Below are 16,972 nucleotides of genomic sequence, written 5' to 3'. Positions count from 1 at the left end.
AAATTAGCCCGGTGTGTTGGTGGGTACCCGTAATCCCAGCTACTCAGGAGACTGCGGCAAGAGAATCGCTGGAACCCAGGAGGTGGAGATGGCAGTGAGTGGGGACTGTACTACTGCACCTCAGCCTGGGCCACAGACCGAGACTCCATCTCAAAAAAGAAAGAAAGAAAAAAAAGGAGATGAAAGCTGTTCAAGTTCCACCTGGTGGAAGAAGAGACTTACAGTCCCTTGACTCTGGGGCCAGATGACAGTGACAACAGGAGCAAAGCTGGGATCAGTTGATGTGGAACAGGGGTCAGCAAATTTTTCTCTATAAAAGACCAGATGGTAAATATTTTGGGCTTTGCTAACAAAACAACCTTTACACGAACAGGTGGGGTTGTGCTCTAATAAAACTACCGTGTCATTATTGACAAGACAGGCTTGGTTTGCCGGCCCCCGACACGGAGCTAGCCCAGGCTTTGAGACACCCCTTGAGTCTCTTGGTGCCACGTAAACAGCAGGCCCAGAATACTTTTGTGATATTAACAAAATCATAGCACCTGCTTCCTCCTGGCAGTGAGAATTCATCTCAGACTCTCTTCCCCATTCAGCCACCCTAGCAATGAAGGGATTCAGGTGGACTCTAAATCTGAACGGTTGGCCTTCTCCAGGGGTCATTCGCATCACCATACAGAGTAATGAGTCCAAAATAACAAATGGGACCCACACCACCAAGACCACAGATGGAACCGGCATGGCCTCCTCCCATCTCACGTCCGTCATTTCCCTGCATCCCTTGCTTCTCCTGCAGCTTCATGACCCTAATGCAGGTCCTCATCACTCCTTTCCTGGACAACCACAGTGCCCACCACTGGTTCTCCCTGTCACCTCCATTCTTCCTCTACCTCACTACTGGAATAATCTCCCCTAAATCCAGTCATGCCATGCCTCCAAAACCTTCCTTGGCTCCCCATGGCCTGTTTGTAAAACCCATACTCCTTGGATTACTACTTAGCTGCCAGTCTCCTCCCATTTCTGAGACTCCTGTCCTCCTAGAAACGTCTCCTTAATTTCCTCTTCCAACACACACACACACACACACACACACACACACACACACACATACTCGCACTCATCATTCCATCCAAGATGGTGGCCTGAGCAACCTTGATGGTCAACACAACCCCACTCTGAGCCACAGTTGGTTGGCCCAAGGCTGGACAAGGACTCAAGCCAGATCAGTCAGAGGCGTTCCCTGGAGCTTTGGATCTGGCACTGAAATGAGAGACTAGGCTCTCTGGATAGCTGGCTCTTAGGACATGCAAACTTGAGTGGCCTTGTTGGCTGTGTTCTACCATGTGGACCCAGGAGAAGAAAAAGCCAGGTATCAGAGGGGAAGTGGGAGCCTGGAGAGAGGCAGAGCATGGGCTAGAGTCTGCGAGCTCCAGCACCAGGCTTGTCCTCAGTGAGCCAGCTGCATTCTTTGCCTCACCTCCACTTGGACTGGAGCTTCCCAGAGGTGGCTCCTATGACTTCTGGTAGCAGCCAGGGGTGAGATGTCCAGTGTTTAACAGTTGAGTCTGTAGCCCTGACAATCAGTGTCACTGGCCCTGGGTAAGGTCCCAAAGGTCTCCTCGTGCTCAGGTCATTAACCTTTTAGTCGGTGAATAGAGAGGTCCAAACATCACAGGGGAAGGCCCCGGTGGCCTGGTATCAGGGGTGGCAGTAGTGAACTCTCCAGGGACTTAGGCCAGCAACTTATGTACCAACTGAACTGAAGTGTTGTATATCTTAAGAAGACGCCAGTTGAAATGAGCCCTGATTGCCAGCAGAACTGACCTACACGACCCAGGCCGTCACACTCTGGCTCCTCCTGCAGTGGTCCACCTGGGCTGCTGTAACAGAATACCATAGGCTTGGGAGCTTAACCTACAGAACTTAATTTTCTCATTGCTCTAAACATTTTTCACAAGCTTTGCCTGTGTACCTGATTTGCACCTGGTACATCAGCTCTGGAGGCTGGGAACTCCAAGATCAGAGTGACAGTCAATTTGGTTCCTGGTGAGGGCTCTCTTCCCGGCTTACAGACAGCCTTCTTCTTGCTGTGTTCTCACATGGTATATATATAGAGAGAGAGACTTTTAATAAGGGCATTAATCCCATCATGAGGGCCCCACCCTCATGACCTCATCAAACCCTAATATCTTCCAAAATCTTCATCTCCAAATATCATCATATTGGGGATTAGAACTTCTACATATGAATTTCAGAGGACACGAACATTCAGTCCATAGTACCACCTACATTCAACATTGACTCAAACATCTAGGAGTACCAATTCTGTGCCAGGTGCTGGGGCATCAGTGATGTTGAAGATGGCACTGGTCTCTGCCTTCTGCATCCTTCATGCAGCTGTGCTGGTCTGGTCACCATTCTCTCAGTATGCCCCCCAAGTGAGGCCATTCCCTCTGGGATATCCTTTCCTTCTCTGACCAGTTAAAGTCACCAGGCCCCAAATGGCTCACACCTGTAATCCCAGCATTTTCGGACGTTGAAGTGGGTGGGTGGATCACTTGAGGACAGGAGTTCCAGACCAGCCTGGCCAACATGGTGAAATTTGGTCTCTACTAAAAATATCAAATACTAGCAGGGCATGGTGGTGGGCACCTGTAATCCCAGCTACTTGGGAGGCTGAGGCAGGAGAATCACTTGAACCATGGAGGCAGAGGTTGCAGTGAATTGAGATTGCACCATTGCACTCCATTCTGGGTGACAGAGAGTGTGTCTCAAAAAACAAAACAAAGCCAGGTGTGGTGGCTCACGCCTGTAATCCCAGCACTTTGGGAGGCTGAGGTGGGCTGATCACCTGAGGTCAGGAGTTTGAGGCCAGCCTGACCAACAAGGTGAAACCCCGTCTCTACTAAAAATATGAAATTAGCCAGGCATAGTGGCACATGCCTGTAATCCCAGCTACTCAGGAGTCTGAGGCAGGAGAATCACTTGAACCCAGGAGGCAGAGGTTGCTATGAACCAAGATGATGGTGCCATTGCACTCCAGCCTGGGTAACAAGAGCGAAATTCCATCTCAAAAACAAAACAAAACAACAACAAAAAGTCAACAGGCCATAAAACTTGTCCTCTCGTCAGAAACCTCAGACCCCCCAGTCCATGTGGACCCTCCCTCTGCCACTTTTATTCCTACCGCCACACCCAGATCTTGCTCTCCCAAGATCTACCATGCACCCACACAATTGTACCTTCAAGAGATCTGTGTGTCTGCCTCCCTGACTGAGCGCTGCACATAGTAGGGGTTTTACCTGCCCTTCTCATGCATTGCTGGTGACCCAGTTGTATTCTGCAGGTATGCTTTTGTGATGGCAGTGTGGTGAGCAGAAGGGACAAATAGAATGAGTGGTAATCCTACAAGGCAAAGCTGATTGCATCTCTCCCCCTTTAAACTTTTCACTACTTTCCCCATCCATTTACCCTGGGATAAAGGTCAAGGTCAAGCGCCATAACCTTAAGGATCAGTCAGTTGTTTTCTGACCTGTGCCCTTCCCACAGCTCCAGCTTTACCTGGAAACTCCAGCTACCCTGAATTACTAGCCCTGGCTCCCATCCCTTGCCTCTGAGCCTTTGCATATGCTATCCCTTCTGCCAGCATCCTCTCCCCAGCACCCTCCCCTTTCTTCAGGCTAACACTCAGCTTCCTCCAGGAAGTCGGTCCTGACACCCTCCCACCTGCACCCCCAAAGGCCAATCCATAGGGCCATGCACTTCTCCTGTCAAACACTGATCATTGTCATCATCTGTTAAACTGTCTGTAGTCCTCATAAGGTCTATATAGGCAGCAACTGCCTCTGATCAGACTAACTTGGTACCCGCAGGACCTACTAGAGTGCCTAGAACCTCATTATTCAAAATGCAGCCTGTGGACCACCAGCCCTAGCAGCATCACAGGCGGTGCCATTAGAAATGCAGCCTCTGGGCAGGGCATGGTGGCTCATGCCTGTAATCCCAGCATGACTTTGGGAAGCCGAGGCAGGCAGATCACCTGAGCTTGGGAGTTCGAGACCAGCCTGACCAACATGGCGAAACCCTGTCTTTACTAAAACTACAAAATTAGCCGAGCATGGTAGGGTGCCTATGATCTCAGATACTCAGGAGGCTGAGGCAGGATAATTACTTGAACCCAGGAGACAGAGGTTGCAGTGAGCCGAGATGGCACCATTGCACTCCAGCCTGGGCAACAAGAGTGAAACTTTGTCTCAGAAAACAAGAAAGAAAGAAAGAAATGCAGCTCCTAGCAACCAGGCACCCCCTCCTATCTACTCTGCTATAATCTGTTGTGTTGTGTGTGTGTGTTTTTTTTTTTAAACAAATCCCAGGGGACTTGTGTACACATAAATCTGAGAAGCACTTATCTAGGTCAGTGGTTCTCAAACTTGTTTGAACATTGAAATCACCTGGGGAATTTTTAGAACTACTGATGCCTGGGTCCCACCCCCAAAGATTCTGATGCATTTGACCTGGGGAAGGGCCTGCATGTCTGGATTATTTTAAAGCTCTCCATGCCATCCTAATGCATGGGACCACTAGGGACCACTAGTCTAGTGCTTGGTAAATAAATACCCATTGAGTAAATGAGACTATATGTCTTGAGAATTTCATATAATCCGAACAACCATCCTGTGAGTGTGAACTAATATCATTCCCATTTCACAGATGGGGGAAGGTAAGGCTCAAACGGAGGAAGAATTGCAGAAAGTAAGTGGCAGAGTTCAAAGCCTGTGTCCTTTGTCCTGCTCTGAGCTGCCTCCCTGGACAAGGACAGAGTCCTCAGGAGCGAGACTCAGCTCCATCCTGGCTCCTCCTCCCTGAACAGGCAGAAGCCCCTGTAGGCGCCTGGGAAAACAAGCCCCTTGGGGCACCGGGAGGCAAAACACACATAAATAAAACTTGAACCCCAGTGCCCGCTGTGAAGATTAGGCATATATTTATAAAAATCACCAGAGCTACCGTTCCTCGGTTTCATGTTTCATTTACGGCGAACACAAATAGCTTTAGCACGAATATCTGGAATCAAAACAGAGCCGCAGGTTCCGGAGCATCTGTGCCATAGGAGGTGCAGCGTGCACTGGGATAATTTTAGCCGAATGTGTTATAAACAAGATCTGCAGAAACGCGCGGCGGGCTGAGTTTTGAAAACTTAGGATTCTAAATGTATAAATTGTTTGGAACATTTAACATCTAGTCATTAAGCAGTCACCCCCTTGCCCTCCGTTTTCAGTGAGAAGCTTGCAACACAGCAGACTCCAGCTGACACCCCCTTCCCAAGTATTAAATAGGGACCACTAGGCTGTGATACACACACACGCACACGCACACACACATGCAGGCACACACCAGCTGGTCCAGATCGTTCCTTGGAAGGCAGGAGCAGCACCGAGGCAAAACATCCGTTCACCGCTGTGCTGCAAAGAACGTTTCTTGGGAACTGAGGCCTTTTTTTTCCTATCAAATTTTTTAAGCCAGTCTTACACCTCAGGTTCCAAACACCCCCGAGAATGGAGAGAGGGGGTAGAAAGGCAGCGAGGGAAGAAGGGAGGCGCTGGGATGCTTATATATTATCATGTAATCTGTACCAAAACCTACATGGGTAGAGATCGCGTCCCCTTTTCGCAGGGGATAAAATTGAGGCTGAAAAAAGTGACATGCTCAAATCAAAGAGCTGTCAGAAGGCACGGATGAGGCCAGGCACAGAGGCTCACACCTATAATCCCAGCACTTTGGGAGGCCGAGGCAGGTGGATTACTTGAGTCCAGGAGTTCGAAACCAGCCTGGTCAAAATGATGAAACCCCATTTCTACTAAAAACACAAAAATAAGCTGGACATGGTGCTGCACACCTGTAATCCCAGTGACTCGGGAGGCTGAGGCATGAGAATCACTTGAACCTGGGAGGCGGAGGCTGCAGTGAGCCAAGATCAGGCCATTGCACCGTTCCAGCCTGGGCAACAGAGAGACTGTCTCAAAAAAAAAAAAAAAAAAAAAAAAAAAAAAAAAAAAAAAAAAACCAGCAAGATGAGATTTCAACAGAAGGCGAAATTGATATGGTTGACAGGGCATCTTGATACTCTCCTGATTTGTTTCTTTTGGGATACCTAGAGTCCTTCTTTTTCCTGTTACATAATATCTTTGGAGTCATAGCATTTTATGTACCTAGTGACAACTCAAATAGTACACAAAAGGTTGTGATCAAAACACATTGTTCTCATCCCGCTCCACCCTATGCCCATCCAACCTGGAAAAAGCAACTTAAGAAAGGAAAAAGCCAGGCACAGGGGCTCACATCTGTAATCCCAGCACTTTGGGAGACTGAGGCAGGAGGGTCGCTTGAGCCCAGGAGTTGAAGACCAGCCTGGGCAACACGGTGAAACCCTGTATCTACAAATAAATAACAAATAAATAAATACAAAAATTAGCTGGGCATGGTGGTGTGTCCACTTGTGGTCCCAGCTTCTTGGGAGGCTGTGCAAGGAGGATCACCTGAGCCTGGGGAGACAGAGGCTGCAATGACCCATGATCACACCACTGCACTCCAGACTGGGTGACAGAGTGGGAACTTTTCTCAAAAACAAGAAAAAAAATGTTGTTTGCCTCTCTAACTCTCTGGTGGGTAACTATAGTGCTAGTTAATTCGCTGTTCTATTTCTTGGTTTATCATCTCTGTATCATATCAACTCCATGATCTGAAAAATGGGAATATAGCTCAGTCTACCTTTCTTCTTTTCCTCCCAATGTTTGAAGCATACAATTATTTTTATTTGTTTATTTATTCATTTTTTGAGACAGGATCTCACTGTTGCTCAGGGTGGAGTGCAGGTGGCATGATCTCGGTTCCCCGCAGCCTCGACCTCCTGGGGTCAAGCAGTCCTCCCACCTCAGCCACTGGGATAAATAATTAGTTTTAAATATTTGTTACTTTCAAAATTTTAAGTGATAGATAAATGATTTACTTAAACTATTGTTTCTTGTTCACAACTCCTCAAACCCAGGAGGTGGAAGTTGCCGTGAGCCGAGATCACACTATTGCGTTCTGGCATGGGCAACAAAAGCAAAACTCCCATCTCAAAAAAAAAAAAAAAAAAAGTCTTGACTCCCCATTTTGAAAGTGAGGATTTTTGCACCCTTACCCTTTGGTCTTTCTGTCAGCTGCATTTATTTTACATCATGCATGTCACTAGTATTTGCATTCTGATTATCAGCCACAACCAACATCTCTGTGCTTTGTCCATAGTTTGACACCAAAAGTTTATGTTATTATGACTGTCTAAATATTACCATTGCTGGTTCAAGTAATACCTTAGGATTCTATTTCTTCTCTCAAAATCAAATGTCAGGACCCCTGAGTGACTGATAAGAAACTCTTCCTAGCATTGTGGTCAAATTGATCCTCCTTCCTTATGCTTTACCAAACACACACTCAAAACATTGCCACATTTACTTTGCTTTGTATTTGGACCTGTGTTTGGACTTTCTTGTACACTTTCACTTTTCCTGGAGTTTCTAATTGCCTTTCTTTTCCTTCTTACGCTTTTTTTTTTTTTTTTTTGGAGACAGAGTCTTGCTCTGTCATCCAGCCCGGAGTGCAGTGGCAGTGGTGTGATCTTGGCTCACTGCAACCTCCATCTCTGGGGTTCAAGAGATTCTCCTGCCTCAGCCTCCCGAGTAGCTGGGATTACAGGCATCCACCACCATGCGCGGCTAATTTTGATAATTTTTAGTAGAGTCAGGCTTTCACCATGTTGATCAGGCTGGTCTCCAACACCTGATCTCAACTGATCTGCCCGCTTCAACCTCCCAAAGTGCTGGGATTACAGGTGTGAACCACCATGCCTGGCCATCTTTTCTTTTTCTTACACTTTATTGTATCTTCGAATTTTTCAAATTTTCTGTGACTCTACTGTTTAATCATGTCTCCCATTTCCTTGGACACTTCCCTTTCTGACCCATCCATTCTCTTACTCCCTCCTGGACAGGCTGTTTTCTAACCCTGCAATCTCACTGTCATTTTGGGATTTTCCATCATTGCGGTCTTGGGTTGGACTCAATATTGCTAAATCCTGTGTCTTCCTCTTTCTTAGCATACTGCTTTATTTTGCTAGAATACCATTTCAGATAAGCTCTTAAACAGAGGTACCTGAAAAGTAAATTTTCTCTCTCACTGCATGCTTGAAAATATTCTCTCCCTCACGTTTGACTGATGGTGATGGGTAAAGAATCTAAGTTGAAAATCATTTTCCCTAAGAACGTTAAAAGTATTCATTCTCCATCTTTTAGAACCCAGTGTTTCTGGGGTGGCTATAGCTAGTCTGACTCAATTCTTTGGTTGGTTGATTTCTTCTGTCTTTGAAAATTTTTAGGATTTCCTCTTTGCCCTGATATTTCATGAAGATGTGTACAGGTGAAGATGTATTCTCATCCATCGTGCTGGGTACCTGGTGGGTCTTTTCTATGGAAAGACTGTCTTTTAGCTCTGGTGAATTCTCTTGCCGGTTCCTTGGCTATTTCCTCCTCTCCGTTTCCTATTGACTCTTTCTTTATTATTTTTATTATACTTTAAGTTCTGGGGTACGTGTGCAGAACGTGCAGGTTTGTTACATAGGTACACACGTGCCATGGTGGTTTGCTGCACTCATCACCCCATCATCTACATTAGGTATTTCTCCTAATGCTATCCCTTCCCTTGCCTCCCAGCCCCCAACAGGCCCCAGTGTGTGATGTTCCCCTCCCTGTGTCCATGTGTTCTCATTGTTCAGCTCCCACTTAGGAGTGAGAACATGCAGTATTTGGTTTTCTGTTCCTGTGTTAGTTTGCTGAGAATTAGGTTTTCAGCTTCATCCACGTCCCTGCGAAGGACATGGACTCATCCTTTTATGTGGCAGTCATTCCACGGTGTGTATGTGCCACATTTTCTTTATCCAGTCTATCATTGATGGGCATTTGGGTTGGTTCCAAGTCTTTGCTATTGTCTGTTCACTCTTTCTAGGGCTCAGGATGGTCCATGTAGAGCTCATCTTTGACATTGTGACCTATATTCAGTATGACATTTTCAACTTTGTTTCAGGCTTTCCAACGTCTTTTTCACAATCATAGCTTTAATCCTTCAAAATTGAATCCTCGTCTCCTGATCACTTTTCATGAAAACCTGTCTTTGTTTTATGGCTATAACGTTTTCTAATATAATCTTCTGCACTCTGAGTTAGTTCTATTTCCTCCCAGGTCAATTTTTCTGCTGAGCTTGATCTTTCTATTTCACGTTATGGATTCCCTTCACGTGCCTGCAGCTCTTTGGGTGTCTGTTTGTATTTACAAAAGAACTGGGCATCTCATGTGGGTTTCCTCTGCTGTTTTGTAAAGAGGATTCGTTTTCTACTAGGCCTCTCACCAACTGAAGATTTTGACTGTCTGGTCTGTGTTGGGTGGGATGAGCAGAGCAACGGACAGGCTTCATTTGAAGGCAAGAGTGCCAAAAACCCAGCTGTATATCAGGTCCCCCAAATGCCAGAAAGCGGAGACCTTCATTCTGAATCATGAAAATGCATGCTAGGAGCCTTCGCTTTCCCCAGCAACTTGCTCACTCTCTTTAGAGAAGAGCTTTCTGCTTTCTGAACCTGGAGTAAAAACTGCAGCCTGCTTCCAACACAAGATAACGGATGGGGTTAGAGAGACAGTCCTAACCCCATGTACAGACCTGTAGGTAACGCCCTGTCCTCAGCCCCTCCTTCTCTTCTGCACTCCAGCAAAGCTGCCAGCTCTAGGGCAGAATCTCCCCGTGGGCCTCTACTCCCACCTCCCCTGCGACCCTCCTGGAGCGAATTCTAGCCTGGGCCCATTCCATCAGCAGCCCACTCCCATCTGTTTTCTACCTTTCACACATTTGCTGAAATCTCTTGTTTCAAGAGAAAGATGGTGAAACCACCATCCCCCACATTTGTTCCTGGGGACTTATTCCTTTTTTAACTTCTCCACTTTTATTTTGGTGGTGTGTCAGGAGCAATGGGAGACAAAGCCTGGGCCTGCTGGGCCACCTTGAACTGGGAGTGCTGAAGGCCTGGATTCCAACAGCAGTGACTGGTGGGCACCTCATTTCACAGCTTTTAAATAGTAATGAGTTTACATGAAAATAAAGTCATTTTGTATAAGGTAACTTAAAACCATACAATTTACACGAAGCAAATGACTTTCCACTAAATGACAATGCCTTTACAAAATTTAAATAGATTTAAAGTCGGTTCTAAATTCTAATGGCTGCTGGGAACTACATTTAAAAGATGACTTTGAATTCCTTACCACAGTCACCTCTCACAATGACCCAGTGAATCACTGCCGACTTTTTGCAGATGAGAAATTGGAAGACGAGAGAGACTGAATTACTTGCTCAGGGACACACAGTCAGGAAGGAGCATCTCCCAGGTAAGTTTCCAGGATTTAGCAGGGCTGAGGTCAGGGTAGAATCCAGAAGACAAACTTCAATTTAAGAGGGTCTGGACCTATAAACAGGAGAAAATATTTGTAAGCCATATATTTCATAATAAATTTGTATCCAAAATATGTTTTAAAAATCTCTACAACTCAATGTTAAAAAGACAAACAACTCGATTAAAAACTGGGCAAAGGGCCAGGCACAATGGCTTTCACCTGTAATCCCAGCACTTTGGGAGGCCAAGGCTGGCAGATTGCTTGAGCCCAGGAGTCAAAGATCAGCCTGAGAAACACAGCAAAACCCTGTCTCTACAAAAAATATAAAAATTAGCCGGGCAGGGTGGCACAAACCTACAGTCCCAGCTACTCGGGGGGCTGAGGTGGGAGGATCACTTGAGCCTGGAAGGTTGAGGCTGCAGTGAGCCAAGATAGAGGTACTGCACTCCAGCCTGGGCAACAGAATGAGACCCTGTCTTAAGAAAAATTAAAAACTGGGCAAAGGATCTAAACAGACATTTCTTCAAAGAAGGTACACAACGGCCAGTACGTTAATTCTATTTCAATCAATTTGGTTTTTAAAAGAAAAGAAAGAGGAAAACTAGATGGGAATAAAAAGCGGTAGTGAAGCCGGAATATCATGGTCGTGGCTCAGTGATGGGATGGATGGAGAGGGGAGAACTGGGGCCAGCTGAGGTAGGAGTGGGGACAAGAGAGTCCTTGTCAGGAGTAGGGAGGTGGCTGCACAAGGAAGAGACAAGACCAAGAGGACAAGTGGGTGAATCATTTTGACAGTTACCCGCATCCTTCGGCTGGCTGCACCTGACTTAGAGTGGCAGTAACCTTTGCATTATGGTAGCTGTGCCTGCCTCCCCCTAGGCTGGGGCAGGATGTGGTCTTCTCCTGGGAAAGCTCCTGCCACCCTCACCCACCCCTACCTCCCAAGAGCAGGCTACATTTTTTTTTTTTTTTTTTTTTTTTGAGATGGAGTCTTGCTCTGTCACCCCGGCTGCAATGCAGTGACACAATCTCAGCTCACTGTAAACTCCCTCTCCCGGGTTCAAGGGATTCTCCTGCCTCAGCCTCCCGAATAGCTAGCATTACATTACAGACATGAGCCACCATACCCAGCTAATTCGTATTTTTAGTAGAGACTGGTTTTGCCATGTTGGCCAGGCTGGTCTTGAACTCCTGACCTCAAGTGATCTGCTTGCCTCGGCCTCCCAAAGTGCTGGGATTACAGGCGTGAGCCACTGCACCCAGTCAGGGTCCACTTATAATAACAGCTAACAATCGTGGCAGGCACTGGGATAAACTCTTAACAAATTGTGTTTGTTTTTGAGACAGGATCTCGTTCTATCATCCAGGCTGGAGTGCAGTGGCTCAATCACAGTTCACTACAGCCTTGACCTCCTGGGCTCAAGCAATCCTCCCACTTCAGCCTCCCAAGTATCTGGGACCACAGGCATGCACCACCATGCCCTGCTAATTTTTTATTGTTGTGTTTTGTAGAGATATGGTCTCCTTACATTGCCTAGGCTGGCCTCAGACTCCTGGCCTCAAGGGATCCTCCCACCTCAGCCTCCCAAAAGTGCTGGGATTACAGGTGTGAGCTACCACACTAGGCCAGTATATATTTTTAATTACAGAAAATTTTAAACACACACAAAAGTAGACAGGATGGTCTAATGACCCCCACCCCACCATGTACCCATGCCCAGCTTCAACAGCTATCAATGTTTTCCTAATATCGTTTCATGTATGCAGCCCATAGCACCACATGCTCAGCTCTGTGCTTACATACGTGATCTTGTGGAAGCCTTAGAACAAGCCCATGAGGTGAGTCCTCCCCTTAACCCCATTTTTCAGATGAGAACACTGAGACTCAGAGAGATAAGGTTACTTCCCTAAGGAGGCAGCAATGCTGAAATTCAAACTCAAGACCCTTTGATTCCAGATGCCGGGTTTTGTTGCTGTTGCTGTCGTTGTGTTGTTTGAGACAGCTTTGCTCTGCCGCCCGGACTGGAGTGCAGTGGTGCAGTCACAGCTCACCACAACCTCTGCCTCCCACGTTCATGCAATTCTCATGCCTCAGCCTCTCCAGTAGTTGGGATTACAGGCATGTACCACCACACCTGGCTAGTTTTTGTTTCTTTTCTTTTTAGTAGAGAGAGGGCTTCACCATGTTGGCCAGGCTAGTCTCAAACTCCTGACCTCAGGTGATCTGCCTGCCTTGACCTCCCAAAGTGCTGGGATTATAGGTGTGAGCCACCATGCCTGGCCCAGACTCTGTGTCTTTACATTAGCCTCAGCTGCTTGCAAAAGAAGGATAAAGAAGGATGCTCCCATATTCTCACCACATTCTCCCCAATCCCAATACTGTGCCTCTTGCCATCCCCCCTTGCCAGAAATGGAGCTGGTTGACTCATCTTGGAATGAGTGCTGAACCAGGGAAGCTAAGAGCTGCCTGTGCCAGGATGGAGAGCCTGAAGTGGGTGTTCTGCTACAGCTGACTGTGACCTTGGGCAGGTCACTGTCTCTCTCTTAACTTCAGGTTTCTCCTGTGTCAGATGGGAATAAGACTAACTCATCAAATCATTGTTGGGTTTCAAGAATACAATTAATGAAAAATGCTTGGCGCACGATAGGCGCTCTGTAAATGGTAGCAATTACCTCTTTTTTTTTTAACAATAGAAAAGTCATATTGACTTTTTGGATGAATCTGCAGGTAAATCTAACTGCAGCATTTAGGGTGGGGTGGGGGGTAGGCAGAGTAGGGAGAGCCAGATGCATCTGCAAGGAGCCTATTTGGTTGGGGTGGAGCCTCTTTAGAAGTTCAGAGACCTTGTCCCTTTTTTTTTTAGATGGAGTCTCGCTCTGTCACCCAGGCTGGAGTGCAATGGCGTGATCTTGACTCACTGCAACTTCTGCCTCCCGAGTTCAAGTGATTCTCCTGCCTCAGCCTCCCAAGTAGCTGGAATTATAGGCATGCACTACCACAACTGGCTAATATTTATATTTTTAATAGAGACAGGGTTTCACCATGTTGCCCAGGCTGGTCTCAAACTCCTGACCTCAGGTGATCTGCCTGCCTCAGCCTCCCAAAGTGCTGGGATTCCAGGTGTAAGCCACTGCGCCCAGCCTCATACCTTATCCCTTCTTTAGTGTCTCAGTGACTGTAAAACCCCAGCACTGGAAATCCAGAATGTCCCTATCCCAGACTCCATTTCTGCCCTGGTTCTGGAATAATAATGACTATAAATAATGGCTGCCATGATCTAGGTCACTATGTGCCTGACCCTGAGGCTTACTTTGACTCATAAATAGAATGCAGTAGAAATGACGTTTTGTGATTTCCCATCCTAAGCCTTAAGAGATCTGCAGCTTCCACCTTCACTTCTTGAAATGTCCCTCCTTGGAATCCAGCCACCATACTGTGAGGAAGCTCAAGTAGCTATGTGGAGAGGTCCATGTGGAAGAAAACAGAGGTCCCTGGCCTAAAGCTCAGGCAAAGATTCCAGGTGCATCTACTGTCAGCTCTGTAAGGGAGGTGATTTTGGACAGCCCACGCCTCCTAGGACCCCAGCTTTCACTATGTGGAGCAGGATTATTACCTAGTCAACCCATAATATAATGAGAAATAGAAAATACCTACTTTTTAAAGCATAAATTTGGGGGCTGGTTGTTATGCAGCAATAGGTATCCAAGACATCCCATTTTAATGATGTGAAAACAGAGGCTCACAGTATGTAAATAATATGCCCAGGGTCATAGCTAGGATTGATGGAATCTGGATTCAGTTCAAAGTCTGCCTAACTTCTTCTCTTTTTCCTTTATTTTTGCTACTGGCAGGATTAACCAGGTAAGGCCTGCCTGACTTCAGAACCTGGGGTTGTCTGGGCGAGGGGGCTCATGCCTGTAATTGCAGCATTTTGAGATGCCAAGGTGGGAGTATTGCTTGAGCCTAGGAGTTTGAAACCAGCCTGGGCAATATAACGAAACCCTGTCTCTACCAAAAAAAAAAAATCTGAAAATTAGCCGAGCGTGGTGGTGCACACCTGTAGCCCCAGTTACTTGGGAGGCTGAGGTGGGAGAATTGCTTGAGCCCAGGAGGCAGAGGTTGCAGTGAGCCAAGATTGTGTCACTGCACTACAGCCTGGGAGACAGAGCAAGACCCTATCTCAATAAAAATAAAAAATAAAATAGTTTTTTTTTAAACCTGCTGTCTTATGAGAGCAAGATATTGCCTCTACTGTTTAGTCTTTGGGATAGCTAGGGATGGATGACACAACACCCATTTCAGAGAAGAAACAGAGCCAGAGAAGAGGAAAGTCCGATTTTATACATGGGGGCCCGAAGCTTGCCCTCCACCCCAATAGCTGCACCCCTACCTGAATGCATATGTGACATGCGGCCGTCTGTCTATGTCTCTCTGGGTGTCTTTGTATCTGTGAGCATGTGGTGTACGCGTGTGCTGTCATGGTGGCGTATATTGATATGTACCTGTGGTGTGATTGTGTGGGGGGGGGAGCATGTATAGCGGGTGGCACGTGTTCGTCTGTGTTTGTGTGTGTGTGTGAGAGGGTGTGGTATATATGGAGGCCTGTCTGTGTGAGTGGTGTGGCTGTGTGGGCGTGTGTGTGAGATGGGTGGCGTATGGCGCAGTGTGCGTTCCAGGAGAGGAGACCCGGTGCCTGGTCTCAAGCGTGTTTTCCCTCCTCGAGCATCCCAGCATCTTGCTGACACTGATCTGGGTCTGGGAACATCTTTCCTGAATAAACATGATGTCATTTCCATTCCATTCAGCCTGCGCCGGGACAGCTGCTGTCAGCATCACTGAGGGAAATGCCACCTCGGCCCTGACAGCTGCCACTTGGCACACTTTGTAGAGAGCTTCTCAGGGAAGGAAAAAACCAGCCAGTCATGCAGATGCTATTTAAAGTATGTTGCATCTTGATGAGAAATGTAGAGGAAGCTAGAGTGTGCTGGGGGTGGGGAGAGTGGCTCAGGACCCTGGGCTGGGGGCTGGGGAAGGCTTGGGTGACCAAGATACAGGCTCCATGTATCTTGAGCTGAATCTATTCCTATCTTCCATTTTACAGATGAGGAAACTGAGGCCAAGACAGGGGCAGGAGCTGGCCCAGGATCAGAGAGCAAGTCAGAATCAAAGACTATGAGATCAGGACGTCATGATCAAAATCTTCAGCTCTAACCCCATACTGTACCAATGGAGAAACTTGGGCCCAGAAAGGAGAAGCAATGTGCCCATGTCCATGCAGAAAATCAGTGGCAGAGCTGGGATCTGAAGCAGGTCTGAGGCATGGGTATTTGATCTTTGGCTTGAACACACTGACAGTCTCTGTCTTGCATACAGTAGGAGCTAAACAAATATTTGTTAAGTGACTCACATTGCTTTGGATTACTTAGAAGTGCACTGAATTGTTCCATCCTCCTCCCTGCCCTTCAGAGCCAGGAGGCCATGTGTCTGCCCCATCCAGCCGCTGTGGGGGCTTCCCCCAGGCTGGAATTGGTTTCGACTCCAGCAGGAATTATGTAAGTTGCTCCTGGTCAGAGAAGGGGCCTCCTGACTCTTCTAACTTCTCACGTTGGTGCCTTGAGGGTTGAGGGAACTGAGGCCTAAGTTTGACTCCCACTCTCTAGCTGATCTCTCTACCTTGTCCAAACTTCTAACAGTGACATTTAAGGCTTTGCATCATTCTGCCTCTTTCTACCTTTTCTTGCTCATCCCCCATCTGGTTCCATCAACCAGTGGTCTTGCAATGTCTCACTCTCCCTGAGTCAGCTATATTCTTTCACAACTCCTTATACTTTTGCATGTGCTTTTGCCTAGAAGGACAATTCTCTGCTTGTCAAACTCCTATTCGTCCTTCAAGACCCCACTCTGTTATCAGTCCCTCTCTGAAACAGAGTAACTAATTTGGGCCTCACAGACTCTTGGACACCTCTTGGTCTAGTAAGTTAAAACTGATGATGTGATTCTCTTACGAGATCAAGAGCTCACTAGTGGCAGGAACAGAGGCTGAGCAATGTCTGTATCCCCAGCATCCAACTAAGAACCTGAAACAGAACAGGTTCTGAAGAAATGTTTATTGAATGAATGCCCTGCACAGTGACTCACTAATGGGCCCTGTCCCAGAAGACCAGCCTGTCCCCAAGAAGCAAAAGGAAAGAATGACACCAGCATAGCATTGAGTTCCAGGCCTAATTAGAAGCCAACTTCTAGTAATTCATAAACTTCAGTCAAGTTTGTCTTTAAGATCTTAGCTCCACCCTTTCTTGGCCACCTCACCCTCCCACTATCACACTCAGGCCTGCTGCCTCTCTGATGCCTCTCTGATGCCACAGGCTTGCTCTCTCTTGGTGGCCCAAGGCTCTAGAATAACTTATTTCTCCCTTAACTGCCAGAGAAATTCCCTCACTCTGATTGAGACCGATTGTCTTGGATGTTGGGAAAGCAATCTGATTAAAGATGTTCATAATGACAT

The sequence above is a fragment of the Saimiri boliviensis genome, chromosome 2 (assembly GCF_048565385.1).
Source record: "Saimiri boliviensis isolate mSaiBol1 chromosome 2, mSaiBol1.pri, whole genome shotgun sequence".
In the NCBI taxonomy this organism is placed as follows: domain Eukaryota; kingdom Metazoa; phylum Chordata; class Mammalia; order Primates; family Cebidae; genus Saimiri; species Saimiri boliviensis.
The sequence above is the reverse complement of the archived record's forward strand: the minus strand, read 5'-3'. Positions refer to the sequence as shown.